Genomic DNA, 15,558 nt, shown 5'->3' with positions numbered 1-15,558 from the left:
GTTACTTCTGTATTATCTCAATCTGTGTTTTTATTGTTAAAATGTGTCCTTGAAGATAAATGATACTATTTTTATCCTTTTTTACAGGAGAACAGCATCAAAAGAGATGAGGATCTTGCTTTTATTCATACATTTTTCATCTTTATGTTTCTGCCATATGATCTCAATATGTGTTTTTATTGTTAAAATGTGTCCTTGAAGATAAATGATACTATTTTTTATCCTTTTTTACAGGAGAATGACATATAACAGATGAGGATCTTGCTTTTATTCATTATTTTTTGATCTATGTTACTTCTGTATTATCTCAATCTGTGTTTTTATTGTTAAAATGTGTCCTTGAAGATAAATGATACTATTTTTATCCTTTTTTACAGGAGAATGACATATAACAGATGAGGATCTTGCTTTTATTCGTACATTTTTCATCTATGTTACTTCTGTATTATCTTAATCAATGTTTTTGTTGTTAAAATGTGTCTTTTAAGATACATTAATAAACTTTTCTCCTTTTTTACAGGAGAGTGACATCAAAACATATCAGGATCTTGCTTATATTCATCACTTTTTCATCTTTGTTTTTTCTATATGATCTCAATCTGTGTTTTTATTGTTAAAACGTGTCCTTGAAGATAAATGATACTATTTTTATCCTTTTTTACAGGAGAATGACATTACAGATGAGGATCTTGCTTTTATTCGTACATTTTTCATCTATGTTACTTCTGTATTATCTCAATCTGTGTTTTTATTGTTAAAATGTGTCTTTTAAGATACATTAATCAACTTTTCTCCTTTTTTACAGGAGAACAACATCAAAACAGATGAGTATTTTGCTTTTATTCATACATTTTTTAATCTATGTTACTTCTGTATTATCTCAATCTGTGTTTTTATTGTTAAAATGTGTCCTTGAAGATAAATGATACTATTTTTATCCTTTTTTACAGGAGAATGACATTACAGATGAGGATCTTACTTTTATTCGTACATTTTTCATCTATGTTACTTTTGTATTATCTCAATCTGTGTTTTTATTGTTAAAATGTGTCTTTTAAGATAAATTAATCTATTTTTATCCTTTTTTACAGGAGAACAGCATCAAAAGAGATGAGGATCTTGCTTTAATTCATCAATTTTTCATCTTTGTTTCTTCTATATGATCTCAATCTGTGTTTTTATTGTTAAAATGTGTCCTTGAAGATAAATGATACTATTTTTATCCTTTTTTACAGGAGAATGACATAACAGATGAGGATCTTGCTTTTATTCGTACATTTTTCATCTGTTACTTCTGTATTATCTCAATCAATGTTTTTGTTGTTAAAATGTGTCTTTTAAGATACATTAATCAACTTTTCTCCTTTTTTACAGGAGAACAACATCAAAACAGATGAGTATTTTGCTTTTATTCATACATTTTTTAATCTATGTTACTTTTGTATTATCTCAATCTGTGTTTTTATTGTTAAAATGTGTCTTTTAAGATAAATTAATCTATTTTTTTTTCTTTTTTACAGGAGAACAGCATCAAAAGAGATGAGGATCTTTCTTTTATTCATACATTTTTCATCTTTATGTTTCTGCCATATGATCTCAATCTGTGTTTTTATTGTTAAAATGTGTCCTTGAAGATAAATGATACTATTTTTATCCTTTTTTACAGGAGAACAGCATCAAAAGAGATGAGGATCTTGCTTTAATTCATCAATTTTTCATCTTTGTTTCTTCTATATGATCTCAATCTGTGTTTTTATTGTTAAAATGTGTCCTTGAAGATAAATGATACTATTTTTATCCTTTTTTACAGGAGAATGACATAACAGATGAGGATCTTGCTTTTATTTGTACATTTTTCATCTGTTACTTCTGTATTATCTCAATCAATGTTTTTGTTGTTAATATGTGTCTTTTAAGATACATTAATCAACTTTTCTCCTTTTTTACAGGAGAGCGACATCAAAACATATCAGGATCTTGCTTATATTCATCACTTTTTCATCTTTGTTTCTTCTATATGATCTCAATATGTGTTTTTATCGTTAAAATGTTTCGTTGAAGATAAATTATTCAACTTTTTTACATTTTTACAGAAGAACGACATCAAAACAGATGAGTATTTTTCTTTTATTCATCATTTTTTAATCTATGTTACTTCTGTATTATCTCAATCTGTGTTTTTATTGTTAAAATGTGTCTTTTAAGATAAATTAATCAAATTTTTTCCTTTTTTACAGGAGAACAGCATCAAAAGAGATGAGGATCTTGCTTTTATTCATACATTTTTCATCTTTATGTTTCTGCCATATGATCTCAATCTGTGTTTTTATTGTTAAAATGTGTCCTTGAAGATAAATGATACTATTTTTATCCTTTTTTACAGGAGAATGACATAACAGATGAGGATCTTGCTTTTATTCGTACATTTTTCATCTATGTTACTTCTGTATTATCTCAATCAATGTTTTTGTTGTTAAAATGTGTCTTTTAAGATACATTAATCAACTTTTCTCCTTTTTTACAGGAGAACAACATCAAAACAGATGAGTATTTTGCTTTTATTCATACATTTTTTAATCTATGTTACTTCTGTATTATCTCAATCTGTGTTTTTATTGTTAAAATGTGTCCTTGAAGATAAATGATACTATTTTTATCCTTTTTTACAGGAGAATGACATAACAGATGAGGATCTTGCTTTTATTCATTATTTTTTAATCTATGTTACTTCTGTATTATCTCAATCTGTGTTTTTATTGTTAAAATGTGTCCTTGAAGATAAATGATACTATTTTTATCCTTTTTTACAGGAGAACAGCATCAAAAGAGATGAGGATCTTGCTTTTATTCATACATTTTTCATCTTTATGTTTCTGCCATATGATCTCAATATGTGTTTTTATTGTTAAAATGTGTCCTTGAAGATAAATGATACTATTTTTTATCCTTTTTTACAGGAGAATGACATATAACAGATGAGGATCTTGCTTTTATTCATTATTTTTTGATCTATGTTACTTCTGTATTATCTCAATCTGTGTTTTTATTGTTAAAATGTGTCCTTGAAGATAAATGATACTATTTTTATCCTTTTTTACAGGAGAATGACATATAACAGATGAGGATCTTGCTTTTATTCGTACATTTTTCATCTATGTTACTTCTGTATTATCTTAATCAATGTTTTTGTTGTTAAAATGTGTCTTTTAAGATACATTAATAAACTTTTCTCCTTTTTTACAGGAGAGTGACATCAAAACATATCAGGATCTTGCTTATATTCATCACTTTTTCATCTTTGTTTTTTCTATATGATCTCAATCTGTGTTTTTATTGTTAAAACGTGTCCTTGAAGATAAATGATACTATTTTTATCCTTTTTTACAGGAGAATGACATTACAGATGAGGATCTTGCTTTTATTCGTACATTTTTCATCTATGTTACTTCTGTATTATCTCAATCTGTGTTTTTATTGTTAAAATGTGTCTTTTAAGATACATTAATCAACTTTTCTCCTTTTTTACAGGAGAACAACATCAAAACAGATGAGTATTTTGCTTTTATTCATACATTTTTTAATCTATGTTACTTCTGTATTATCTCAATCTGTGTTTTTATTGTTAAAATGTGTCCTTGAAGAAAAATGATACTATTTTTATCCTTTTTTACAGGAGAATGACATTACAGATGAGGATCTTACTTTTATTCGTACATTTTTCATCTATGTTACTTTTGTATTATCTCAATCTGTGTTTTTATTGTTAAAATGTGTCTTTTAAGATAAATTAATCTATTTTTATCCTTTTTTACAGGAGAACAGCATCAAAAGAGATGAGGATCTTGCTTTAATTCATCAATTTTTCATCTTTGTTTCTTCTATATGATCTCAATCTGTGTTTTTATTGTTAAAATGTGTCCTTGAAGATAAATGATACTATTTTTATCCTTTTTTACAGGAGAATGACATAACAGATGAGGATCTTGCTTTTATTTGTACATTTTTCATCTGTTACTTCTGTATTATCTCAATCAATGTTTTTGTTGTTAATATGTGTCTTTTAAGATACATTAATCAACTTTTCTCCTTTTTTACAGGAGAGCGACATCAAAACATATCAGGATCTTGCTTATATTCATCACTTTTTCATCTTTGTTTCTTCTATATGATCTCAATATGTGTTTTTATCGTTAAAATGTTTCGTTGAAGATAAATTATTCAACTTTTTTACATTTTTACAGAAGAACGACATCAAAACAGATGAGTATTTTTCTTTTATTCATCATTTTTTAATCTATGTTACTTCTGTATTATCTCAATCTGTGTTTTTATTGTTAAAATGTGTCTTTTAAGATAAATTAATCAAATTTTTTCCTTTTTTACAGGAGAACAGCATCAAAAGAGATGAGGATCTTGCTTTTATTCATACATTTTTCATCTTTATGTTTCTGCCATATGATCTCAATCTGTGTTTTTATTGTTAAAATGTGTCCTTGAAGATAAATGATACTATTTTTATCCTTTTTTACAGGAGAATGACATAACAGATGAGGATCTTGCTTTTATTCGTACATTTTTCATCTGTTACTTCTGTATTATCTCAATCAATGTTTTTGTTGTTAAAATGTGTCTTTTAAGATACATTAATCAACTTTTCTCCTTTTTTACAGGAGAACAACATCAAAACAGATGAGTATTTTGCTTTTATTCATACATTTTTTAATCTATGTTACTTCTGTATTATCTCAATCTGTGTTTTTATTGTTAAAATGTGTCCTTGAAGATAAATGATACTATTTTTATCCTTTTTTACAGGAGAATGACATAACAGATGAGGATCTTGCTTTTATTCGTACATTTTTCATCTATGTTACTTTTGTATTATCTCAATCAATGTTTTTGTTGTTAAAATGTGTCTTTTAAGATAAATTAATCTAATTTTTTCCTTTTTTACAGGAGAACAGCATCAAAAGAGATGAGGATCTTGCTTTTATTCATACATTTTTCATCTTTATGTTTCTGCCATATGATCTCAATCTGTGTTTTTATTGTTAAAATGTGTCCTTGAAGATAAATGATACTATTTTTATCCTTTTTTACAGGAGAATGACATAACAGATGAGGATCTTGCTTTTATTCATTATTTTTTGATCTATGTTACTTCTGTATTATCTCAATCTGTGTTTTTATTGTTAAAATGTGTCCTTGAAGATAAATGATACTATTTTTATCCTTTTTTACAGGAGAATGACATATAACAGATGAGGATCTTGCTTTTATTCGTACATTTTTCATCTATGTTACTTCTGTATTATCTTAATCAATGTTTTTGTTGTTAAAATGTGTCTTTTAAGATACATTAATAAACTTTTCTCCTTTTTTACAGGAGAGTGACATCAAAAGAGATGAGGATCTTGCTTATATTCATCACTTTTTCATCTTTGTTTCTTCTATATGATCTCAATCTGTGTTTTTATTGTTAAAACGTGTCCTTGAAGATAAATGATACTATTTTTATCCTTTTTTACAGGAGAATGACATTACAGATGAGGATCTTGCTTTTATTCGTACATTTTTCATCTATGTTACTTCTGTATTATCTCAATCTGTGTTTTTATTGTTAAAATGTGTCTTTTAAGATACATTAATCAACTTTTCTCCTTTTTTACAGGAGAACAACATCAAAACAGATGAGTATTTTGCTTTTATTCATACATTTTTTAATCTATGTTACTTCTGTATTATCTCAATCTGTGTTTTTATTGTTAAAATGTGTCCTTGAAGATAAATGATACTATTTTTATCCTTTTTTACAGGAGAATGACATTACAGATGAGGATCTTACTTTTATTCGTACATTTTTCATCTATGTTACTTTTGTATTATCTCAATCTGTGTTTTTATTGTTAAAATGTGTCTTTTAAGATAAATTAATCTATTTTTTTTTCTTTTTTACAGGAGAACAGCATCAAAAGAGATGAGGATCTTTCTTTTATTCATACATTTTTCATCTTTATGTTTCTGCCATATGATCTCAATCTGTGTTTTTATTGTTAAAATGTGTCCTTGAAGATAAATGATACTATTTTTATCCTTTTTTACAGGAGAACAGCATCAAAAGAGATGAGGATCTTGCTTTAATTCATCAATTTTTCATCTTTGTTTCTTCTATATGATCTCAATCTGTGTTTTTATTGTTAAAATGTGTCCTTGAAGATAAATGATACTATTTTTCTCCTTTTTTACAGGAGAATGACATAACAGATGAGGATCTTGCTTTTATTCATACATTTTTTAATCTATGTTACTTTTGTATTATCTCAATCTGTGTTTTTATTGTTAAAATGTGTCTTTTAAGATAAATTAATCTATTTTTTTTTCTTTTTTACAGGAGAACAGCATCAAAAGAGATGAGGATCTTGCTTTTATTCATACATTTTTCATCTTTATGTTTCTGCCATATGATCTCAATCTGTGTTTTTATTGTTAAAATGTGTCCTTGAAGATAAATGATACTATTTTTATCCTTTTTTACAGGAGAATGACATAACAGATGAGGATCTTGCTTTTATTCGTACATTTTTCATCTATGTTACTTCTGTATTATCTCAATCAATGTTTTTGTTGTTAAAATGTGTCTTTTAAGATACATTAATCAACTTTTCTCCTTTTTTACAGGAGAACAACATCAAAACAGATGAGTATTTTGCTTTTATTCATACATTTTTTAATCTATGTTACTTCTGTATTATCTCAATCTGTGTTTTTATTGTTAAAATGTGTCCTTGAAGATAAATGATACTATTTTTATCCTTTTTTACAGGAGAATGACATAACAGATGAGGATCTTGCTTTTATTCATTATTTTTTAATCTATGTTACTTCTGTATTATCTCAATCTGTGTTTTTATTGTTAAAATGTGTCCTTGAAGATAAATGATACTATTTTTATCCTTTTTTACAGGAGAACAGCATCAAAAGAGATGAGGATCTTGCTTTTATTCATACATTTTTCATCTTTATGTTTCTGCCATATGATCTCAATATGTGTTTTTATTGTTAAAATGTGTCCTTGAAGATAAATGATACTATTTTTTATCCTTTTTTACAGGAGAATGACATATAACAGATGAGGATCTTGCTTTTATTCATTATTTTTTGATCTATGTTACTTCTGTATTATCTCAATCTGTGTTTTTATTGTTAAAATGTGTCCTTGAAGATAAATGATACTATTTTTATCCTTTTTTACAGGAGAATGACATATAACAGATGAGGATCTTGCTTTTATTCGTACATTTTTCATCTATGTTACTTCTGTATTATCTTAATCAATGTTTTTGTTGTTAAAATGTGTCTTTTAAGATACATTAATAAACTTTTCTCCTTTTTTACAGGAGAGTGACATCAAAACATATCAGGATCTTGCTTATATTCATCACTTTTTCATCTTTGTTTTTTCTATATGATCTCAATCTGTGTTTTTATTGTTAAAACGTGTCCTTGAAGATAAATGATACTATTTTTATCCTTTTTTACAGGAGAATGACATTACAGATGAGGATCTTGCTTTTATTCGTACATTTTTCATCTATGTTACTTCTGTATTATCTCAATCTGTGTTTTTATTGTTAAAATGTGTCTTTTAAGATACATTAATCAACTTTTCTCCTTTTTTACAGGAGAACAACATCAAAACAGATGAGTATTTTGCTTTTATTCATACATTTTTTAATCTATGTTACTTCTGTATTATCTCAATCTGTGTTTTTATTGTTAAAATGTGTCCTTGAAGATAAATGATACTATTTTTATCCTTTTTTACAGGAGAATGACATTACAGATGAGGATCTTACTTTTATTCGTACATTTTTCATCTATGTTACTTTTGTATTATCTCAATCTGTGTTTTTATTGTTAAAATGTGTCTTTTAAGATAAATTAATCTATTTTTATCCTTTTTTACAGGAGAACAGCATCAAAAGAGATGAGGATCTTGCTTTAATTCATCAATTTTTCATCTTTGTTTCTTCTATATGATCTCAATCTGTGTTTTTATTGTTAAAATGTGTCCTTGAAGATAAATGATACTATTTTTATCCTTTTTTACAGGAGAATGACATAACAGATGAGGATCTTGCTTTTATTCGTACATTTTTCATCTGTTACTTCTGTATTATCTCAATCAATGTTTTTGTTGTTAAAATGTGTCTTTTAAGATACATTAATCAACTTTTCTCCTTTTTTACAGGAGAACAACATCAAAACAGATGAGTATTTTGCTTTTATTCATACATTTTTTAATCTATGTTACTTTTGTATTATCTCAATCTGTGTTTTTATTGTTAAAATGTGTCTTTTAAGATAAATTAATCTATTTTTTTTTCTTTTTTACAGGAGAACAGCATCAAAAGAGATGAGGATCTTGCTTTTATTCATACATTTTTCATCTTTATGTTTCTGCCATATGATCTCAATCTGTGTTTTTATTGTTAAAATGTGTCCTTGAAGATAAATGATACTATTTTTATCCTTTTTTACAGGAGAATGACATAACAGATGAGGATCTTGCTTTTATTCGTACATTTTTCATCTGTTACTTCTGTATTATCTCAATCAATGTTTTTGTTGTTAAAATGTGTCTTTTAAGATACATTAATCAACTTTTCTCCTTTTTTACAGGAGAGCGACATCAAAACATATCAGGATCTTGCTTATATTCATCACTTTTTCATCTTTGTTTCTTCTATATGATCTCAATCTGTGTTTTTATTGTTAAAATGTGTCCTTGAAGATAAATGATACTATTTTTTATCCTTTTTTACAGGAGAATGACATAACAGATGAGGATCTTGCTTTTATTCATTATTTTTTAATCTATGTTACTTCTGTATTATCTCAATCTGTGTTTTTATTGTTAAAATGTGTCCTTGAAGATAAATGATACTATTTTTATCCTTTTTTACAGGAGAATGACATATAACAGATGAGGATCTTGCTTTTATTCGTACATTTTTCATCTATGTTACTTCTGTATTATCTTAATCAATGTTTTTGTTGTTAAAATGTGTCTTTTAAGATAAATTAATCTAATTTTTTCCTTTTTTACAGGAGAACAGCATCAAAAGAGATGAGGATCTTGCTTTTATTCATACATTTTTCATCTTTATGTTTCTGCCATATGATCTCAATCTGTGTTTTTATTGTTAAAATGTGTCCTTGAAGATAAATGATACTATTTTTATCCTTTTTTACAGGAGAATGACATAACAGATGAGGATCTTGCTTTTATTCATTATTTTTTGATCTATGTTACTTCTGTATTATCTCAATCTGTGTTTTTATTGTTAAAATGTGTCCTTGAAGATAAATGATACTATTTTTATCCTTTTTTACAGGAGAATGACATATAACAGATGAGGATCTTGCTTTTATTCGTACATTTTTCATCTATGTTACTTCTGTATTATCTTAATCAATGTTTTTGTTGTTAAAATGTGTCTTTTAAGATACATTAATAAACTTTTCTCCTTTTTTACAGGAGAGTGACATCAAAACATATCAGGATCTTGCTTATATTCATCACTTTTTCATCTTTGTTTCTTCTATATGATCTCAATCTGTGTTTTTATTGTTAAAATGTGTCCTTGAAGATAAATGATACTATTTTTATCCTTTTTTACAGGAGAATGACATTACAGATGAGGATCTTGCTTTTATTCGTACATTTTTCATCTATGTTACTTCTGTATTATCTCAATCTGTGTTTTTATTGTTAAAATGTGTCTTTTAAGATACATTAATCAACTTTTCTCCTTTTTTACAGGAGAACAACATCAAAACAGATGAGTATTTTGCTTTTATTCATACATTTTTTAATCTATGTTACTTCTGTATTATCTCAATCTGTGTTTTTATTGTTAAAATGTGTCCTTGAAGATAAATGATACTATTTTTATCCTTTTTTACAGGAGAATGACATTACAGATGAGGATCTTACTTTTATTCGTACATTTTTCATCTATGTTACTTTTGTATTATCTCAATCTGTGTTTTTATTGTTAAAATGTGTCTTTTAAGATAAATTAATCTATTTTTTTTTCTTTTTTACAGGAGAACAGCATCAAAAGAGATGAGGATCTTGCTTTTATTCATACATTTTTCATCTTTATGTTTCTGCCATATGATCTCAATCTGTGTTTTTATTGTTAAAATGTGTCCTTGAAGATAAATGATACTATTTTTATCCTTTTTTACAGGAGAACAGCATCAAAAGAGATGAGGATCTTGCTTTTATTTGTACATTTTTCATCTGTTACTTCTGTATTATCTCAATCAATGTTTTTGTTGTTAATATGTGTCTTTTAAGATACATTAATCAACTTTTCTCCTTTTTTACAGGAGAGCGACATCAAAACATATGAGGATCTTGCTTATATTCATCACTTTTTCATCTTTGTTTCTTCTATATGATCTCAATATGTGTTTTTATCGTTAAAATGTTTCGTTGAAGATAAATTATTCAACTTTTTTACATTTTTACAGAAGAACGACATCAAAACAGATGAGTATTTTTCTTTTATTCATCATTTTTTAATCTATGTTACTTCTGTATTATCTCAATCTGTGTTTTTATTGTTAAAATGTGTCTTTTAAGATAAATTAATCAAATTTTTTCCTTTTTTACAGGAGAACAGCATCAAAAGAGATGAGGATCTTGCTTTTATTCATACATTTTTCATCTTTATGTTTCTGCCATATGATCTCAATCTGTGTTTTTATTGTTAAAATGTGTCCTTGAAGATAAATGATACTATTTTTATCCTTTTTTACAGGAGAATGACATAACAGATGAGGATCTTGCTTTTATTCGTACATTTTTCATCTATGTTACTTCTGTATTATCTCAATCAATGTTTTTGTTGTTAAAATGTGTCTTTTAAGATACATTAATCAACTTTTCTCCTTTTTTACAGGAGAACAACATCAAAACAGATGAGTATTTTGCTTTTATTCATACATTTTTTAATCTATGTTACTTCTGTATTATCTCAATCTGTGTTTTTATTGTTAAAATGTGTCCTTGAAGATAAATGATACTATTTTTATCCTTTTTTACAGGAGAATGACATTACAGATGAGGATCTTACTTTTATTCGTACATTTTTCATCTATGTTACTTTTGTATTATCTCAATCTGTGTTTTTATTGTTAAAATGTGTCTTTTAAGATAAATTAATCTATTTTTTTTTCTTTTTTACAGGAGAACAGCATCAAAAGAGATGAGGATCTTGCTTTTATTCATACATTTTTCATCTTTATGTTTCTGCCATATGATCTCAATCTGTGTTTTTATTGTTAAAATGTGTCCTTGAAGATAAATGATACTATTTTTATCCTTTTTTACAGGAGAATGACATAACAGATGAGGATCTTGCTTTTATTCGTACATTTTTCATCTGTTACTTCTGTATTATCTCAATCAATGTTTTTGTTGTTAAAATGTGTCTTTTAAGATACATTAATCAACTTTTCTCCTTTTTTACAGGAGAGCGACATCAAAACATATCAGGATCTTGCTTATATTCATCACTTTTTCATCTTTGTTTCTTCTATATGATCTCAATCTGTGTTTTTATTGTTAAAATGTGTCCTTGAAGATAAATGATACTATTTTTTATCCTTTTTTACAGGAGAATGACATATAACAGATGAGGATCTTGCTTTTATTCATTATTTTTTAATCTATGTTACTTCTGTATTATCTCAATCTGTGTTTTTATTGTTAAAATGTGTCCTTGAAGATAAATGATACTATTTTTATCCTTTTTTACAGGAGAATGACATATAACAGATGAGGATCTTGCTTTTATTCGTACATTTTTCATCTATGTTACTTCTGTATTATCTTAATCAATGTTTTTATTGTTAAAATGTGTCTTTTAAGATACATTAATAAACTTTTCTCCTTTTTTACAGGAGAGCGACATCAAAACATATCAGGATCTTGCTTATATTCATCACTTTTTCATCTTTGTTTCTTCTATATGATCTCAATATGTGTTTTTATTGTTAAAACGTGTCCTTGAAGATAAATGATACTATTTTTATCCTTTTTTACAGGAGAATGACATAACAGATGAGGATCTTGCTTTTATTCGTACATTTTTCATCTGTTACTTCTGTATTATCTCAATCAATGTTTTTGTTGTTAAAATGTGTCTTTTAAGATACATTAATCAACTTTTCTCCTTTTTTACAGGAGAACAACATCAAAACAGATGAGTATTTTGCTTTTATTCATACATTTTTTAATCTATGTTACTTCTGTATTATCTCAATCTGTGTTTTTATTGTTAAAATGTGTCCTTGAAGATAAATGATACTATTTTTATCCTTTTTTACAGGAGAATGACATAACAGATGAGGATCTTGCTTTTATTCGTACATTTTTCATCTATGTTACTTTTGTATTATCTCAATCAATGTTTTTGTTGTTAAAATGTGTCTTTTAAGATAAATTAATCTAATTTTTTCCTTTTTTACAGGAGAACAGCATCAAAAGAGATGAGGATCTTGCTTTTATTCATACATTTTTCATCTTTATGTTTCTGCCATATGATCTCAATCTGTGTTTTTATTGTTAAAATGTGTCCTTGAAGATAAATGATACTATTTTTATCCTTTTTTACAGGAGAATGACATAACAGATGAGGATCTTGCTTTTATTCATTATTTTTTGATCTATGTTACTTCTGTATTATCTCAATCTGTGTTTTTATTGTTAAAATGTGTCCTTGAAGATAAATGATACTATTTTTATCCTTTTTTACAGGAGAATGACATATAACAGATGAGGATCTTGCTTTTATTCGTACATTTTTCATCTATGTTACTTCTGTATTATCTTAATCAATGTTTTTGTTGTTAAAATGTGTCTTTTAAGATACATTAATAAACTTTTCTCCTTTTTTACAGGAGAGTGACATCAAAAGAGATGAGGATCTTGCTTATATTCATCACTTTTTCATCTTTGTTTCTTCTATATGATCTCAATCTGTGTTTTTATTGTTAAAACGTGTCCTTGAAGATAAATGATACTATTTTTATCCTTTTTTACAGGAGAATGACATTACAGATGAGGATCTTGCTTTTATTCGTACATTTTTCATCTATGTTACTTCTGTATTATCTCAATCTGTGTTTTTATTGTTAAAATGTGTCTTTTAAGATACATTAATCAACTTTTCTCCTTTTTTACAGGAGAACAACATCAAAACAGATGAGTATTTTGCTTTTATTCATACATTTTTTAATCTATGTTACTTCTGTATTATCTCAATCTGTGTTTTTATTGTTAAAATGTGTCCTTGAAGATAAATGATACTATTTTTATCCTTTTTTACAGGAGAATGACATTACAGATGAGGATCTTACTTTTATTCGTACATTTTTCATCTATGTTACTTTTGTATTATCTCAATCTGTGTTTTTATTGTTAAAATGTGTCTTTTAAGATAAATTAATCTATTTTTTTTTCTTTTTTACAGGAGAACAGCATCAAAAGAGATGAGGATCTTTCTTTTATTCATACATTTTTCATCTTTATGTTTCTGCCATATGATCTCAATCTGTGTTTTTATTGTTAAAATGTGTCCTTGAAGATAAATGATACTATTTTTATCCTTTTTTACAGGAGAACAGCATCAAAAGAGATGAGGATCTTGCTTTAATTCATCAATTTTTCATCTTTGTTTCTTCTATATGATCTCAATCTGTGTTTTTATTGTTAAAATGTGTCCTTGAAGATAAATGATACTATTTTTCTCCTTTTTTACAGGAGAATGACATAACAGATGAGGATCTTGCTTTTATTCATACATTTTTTAATCTATGTTACTTTTGTATTATCTCAATCTGTGTTTTTATTGTTAAAATGTGTCTTTTAAGATAAATTAATCTATTTTTTTTTCTTTTTTACAGGAGAACAGCATCAAAAGAGATGAGGATCTTGCTTTTATTCATACATTTTTCATCTTTATGTTTCTGCCATATGATCTCAATCTGTGTTTTTATTGTTAAAATGTGTCCTTGAAGATAAATGATACTATTTTTATCCTTTTTTACAGGAGAATGACATAACAGATGAGGATCTTGCTTTTATTCGTACATTTTTCATCTGTTACTTCTGTATTATCTCAATCAATGTTTTTGTTGTTAAAATGTGTCTTTTAAGATACATTAATCAACTTTTCTCCTTTTTTACAGGAGAGCGACATCAAAACATATCAGGATCTTGCTTATATTCATCACTTTTTCATCTTTGTTTCTTCTATATGATCTCAATATGTGTTTTTATCGTTAAAATGTGTCGTTGAAGATAAATTATTCAACTTTTTTACATTTTTACAGAAGAACGACATCAAAACAGATGAGTATTTTGCTTTTATTCATCATTTTTTAATCTATGTTACTTCTGTATTATCTCAATCTGTGTTTTTATTGTTAAAATGTGTCTTTTAAGATAAATTAATCTAATTTTTTCCTTTTTTACAAGAGAACAGCATCAAAAGAGATGAGGATCTTGCTTTTATTCATACATTTTTCATCTTTATGTTTCTGCCATATGATCTCAATCTGTGTTTTTATTGTTAAAATGTGTCCTTGAAGATAAATGATACTATTTTCATCCTTTTTTACAGGAGAATGACATAACAGATGAGGATCTTGCTTTTATTCGTACATTTTTCATCTATGTTACTTCTGTATTATCTCAATCAATGTTTTTGTTGTTAAAATGTGTCTTTTAAGATACATTAATCAACTTTTCTCCTTTTTTACAGGAGAACAGCATCAAAACAGATGAGTATTTTGCTTTTATTCATACATTTTTTAATCTATGTTACTTCTATATGATCTCAATCTGTGTTTTTATTGTTAAAATGTGTCCTTGAAGATAAATGATACTATTTTTATCCTTTTTTACAGGAGAATGACATAACAGATGAGGATCTTGCTTTTATTCGTACATTTTTCATCTGTTACTTCTGTATTATCTCAATCAATGTTTTTGTTGTTAATATGTGTCTTTTAAGATACATTAATCAACTTTTCTCCTTTTTTACAGGAGAGCGACATCAAAACATATCAGGATCTTGCTTATATTCATCACTTTTTCATCTTTGTTTCTTCTATATGATCTCAATATGTGTTTTTATTGTTAAAATGTGTCGTTGAAGATAAATTATTCAACTTTTTTACATTTTTACAGAAGAACGACATCAAAACAGATGAGTATTTTGCTTTTATTCATCATTTTTTAATCTGTTACTTCTGTATTATCTCAATCTGTGTTTTTATTGTTAAAATGTGTCTTTTAAGATAAATTAATCAAATTTTTTCCTTTTTTACAGGAGAACAGCATCAAAAGAGATGAGGATCTTGCTTTTATTCATACATTTTTCATCTTTATGTTTCTGCCATATGATCTCAATATGTGTTTTTATTGTTAAAATGTGTCCTTGAAGATAAATGATACTATTTTTTATCCTTTTTTAC

The sequence above is a fragment of the Odontesthes bonariensis genome, chromosome 6 (assembly GCF_027942865.1).
Source record: "Odontesthes bonariensis isolate fOdoBon6 chromosome 6, fOdoBon6.hap1, whole genome shotgun sequence".
Classification (NCBI taxonomy): Eukaryota; Metazoa; Chordata; class Actinopteri; order Atheriniformes; family Atherinopsidae; genus Odontesthes; species Odontesthes bonariensis.
This window is presented reverse-complemented; position numbering follows the sequence as displayed.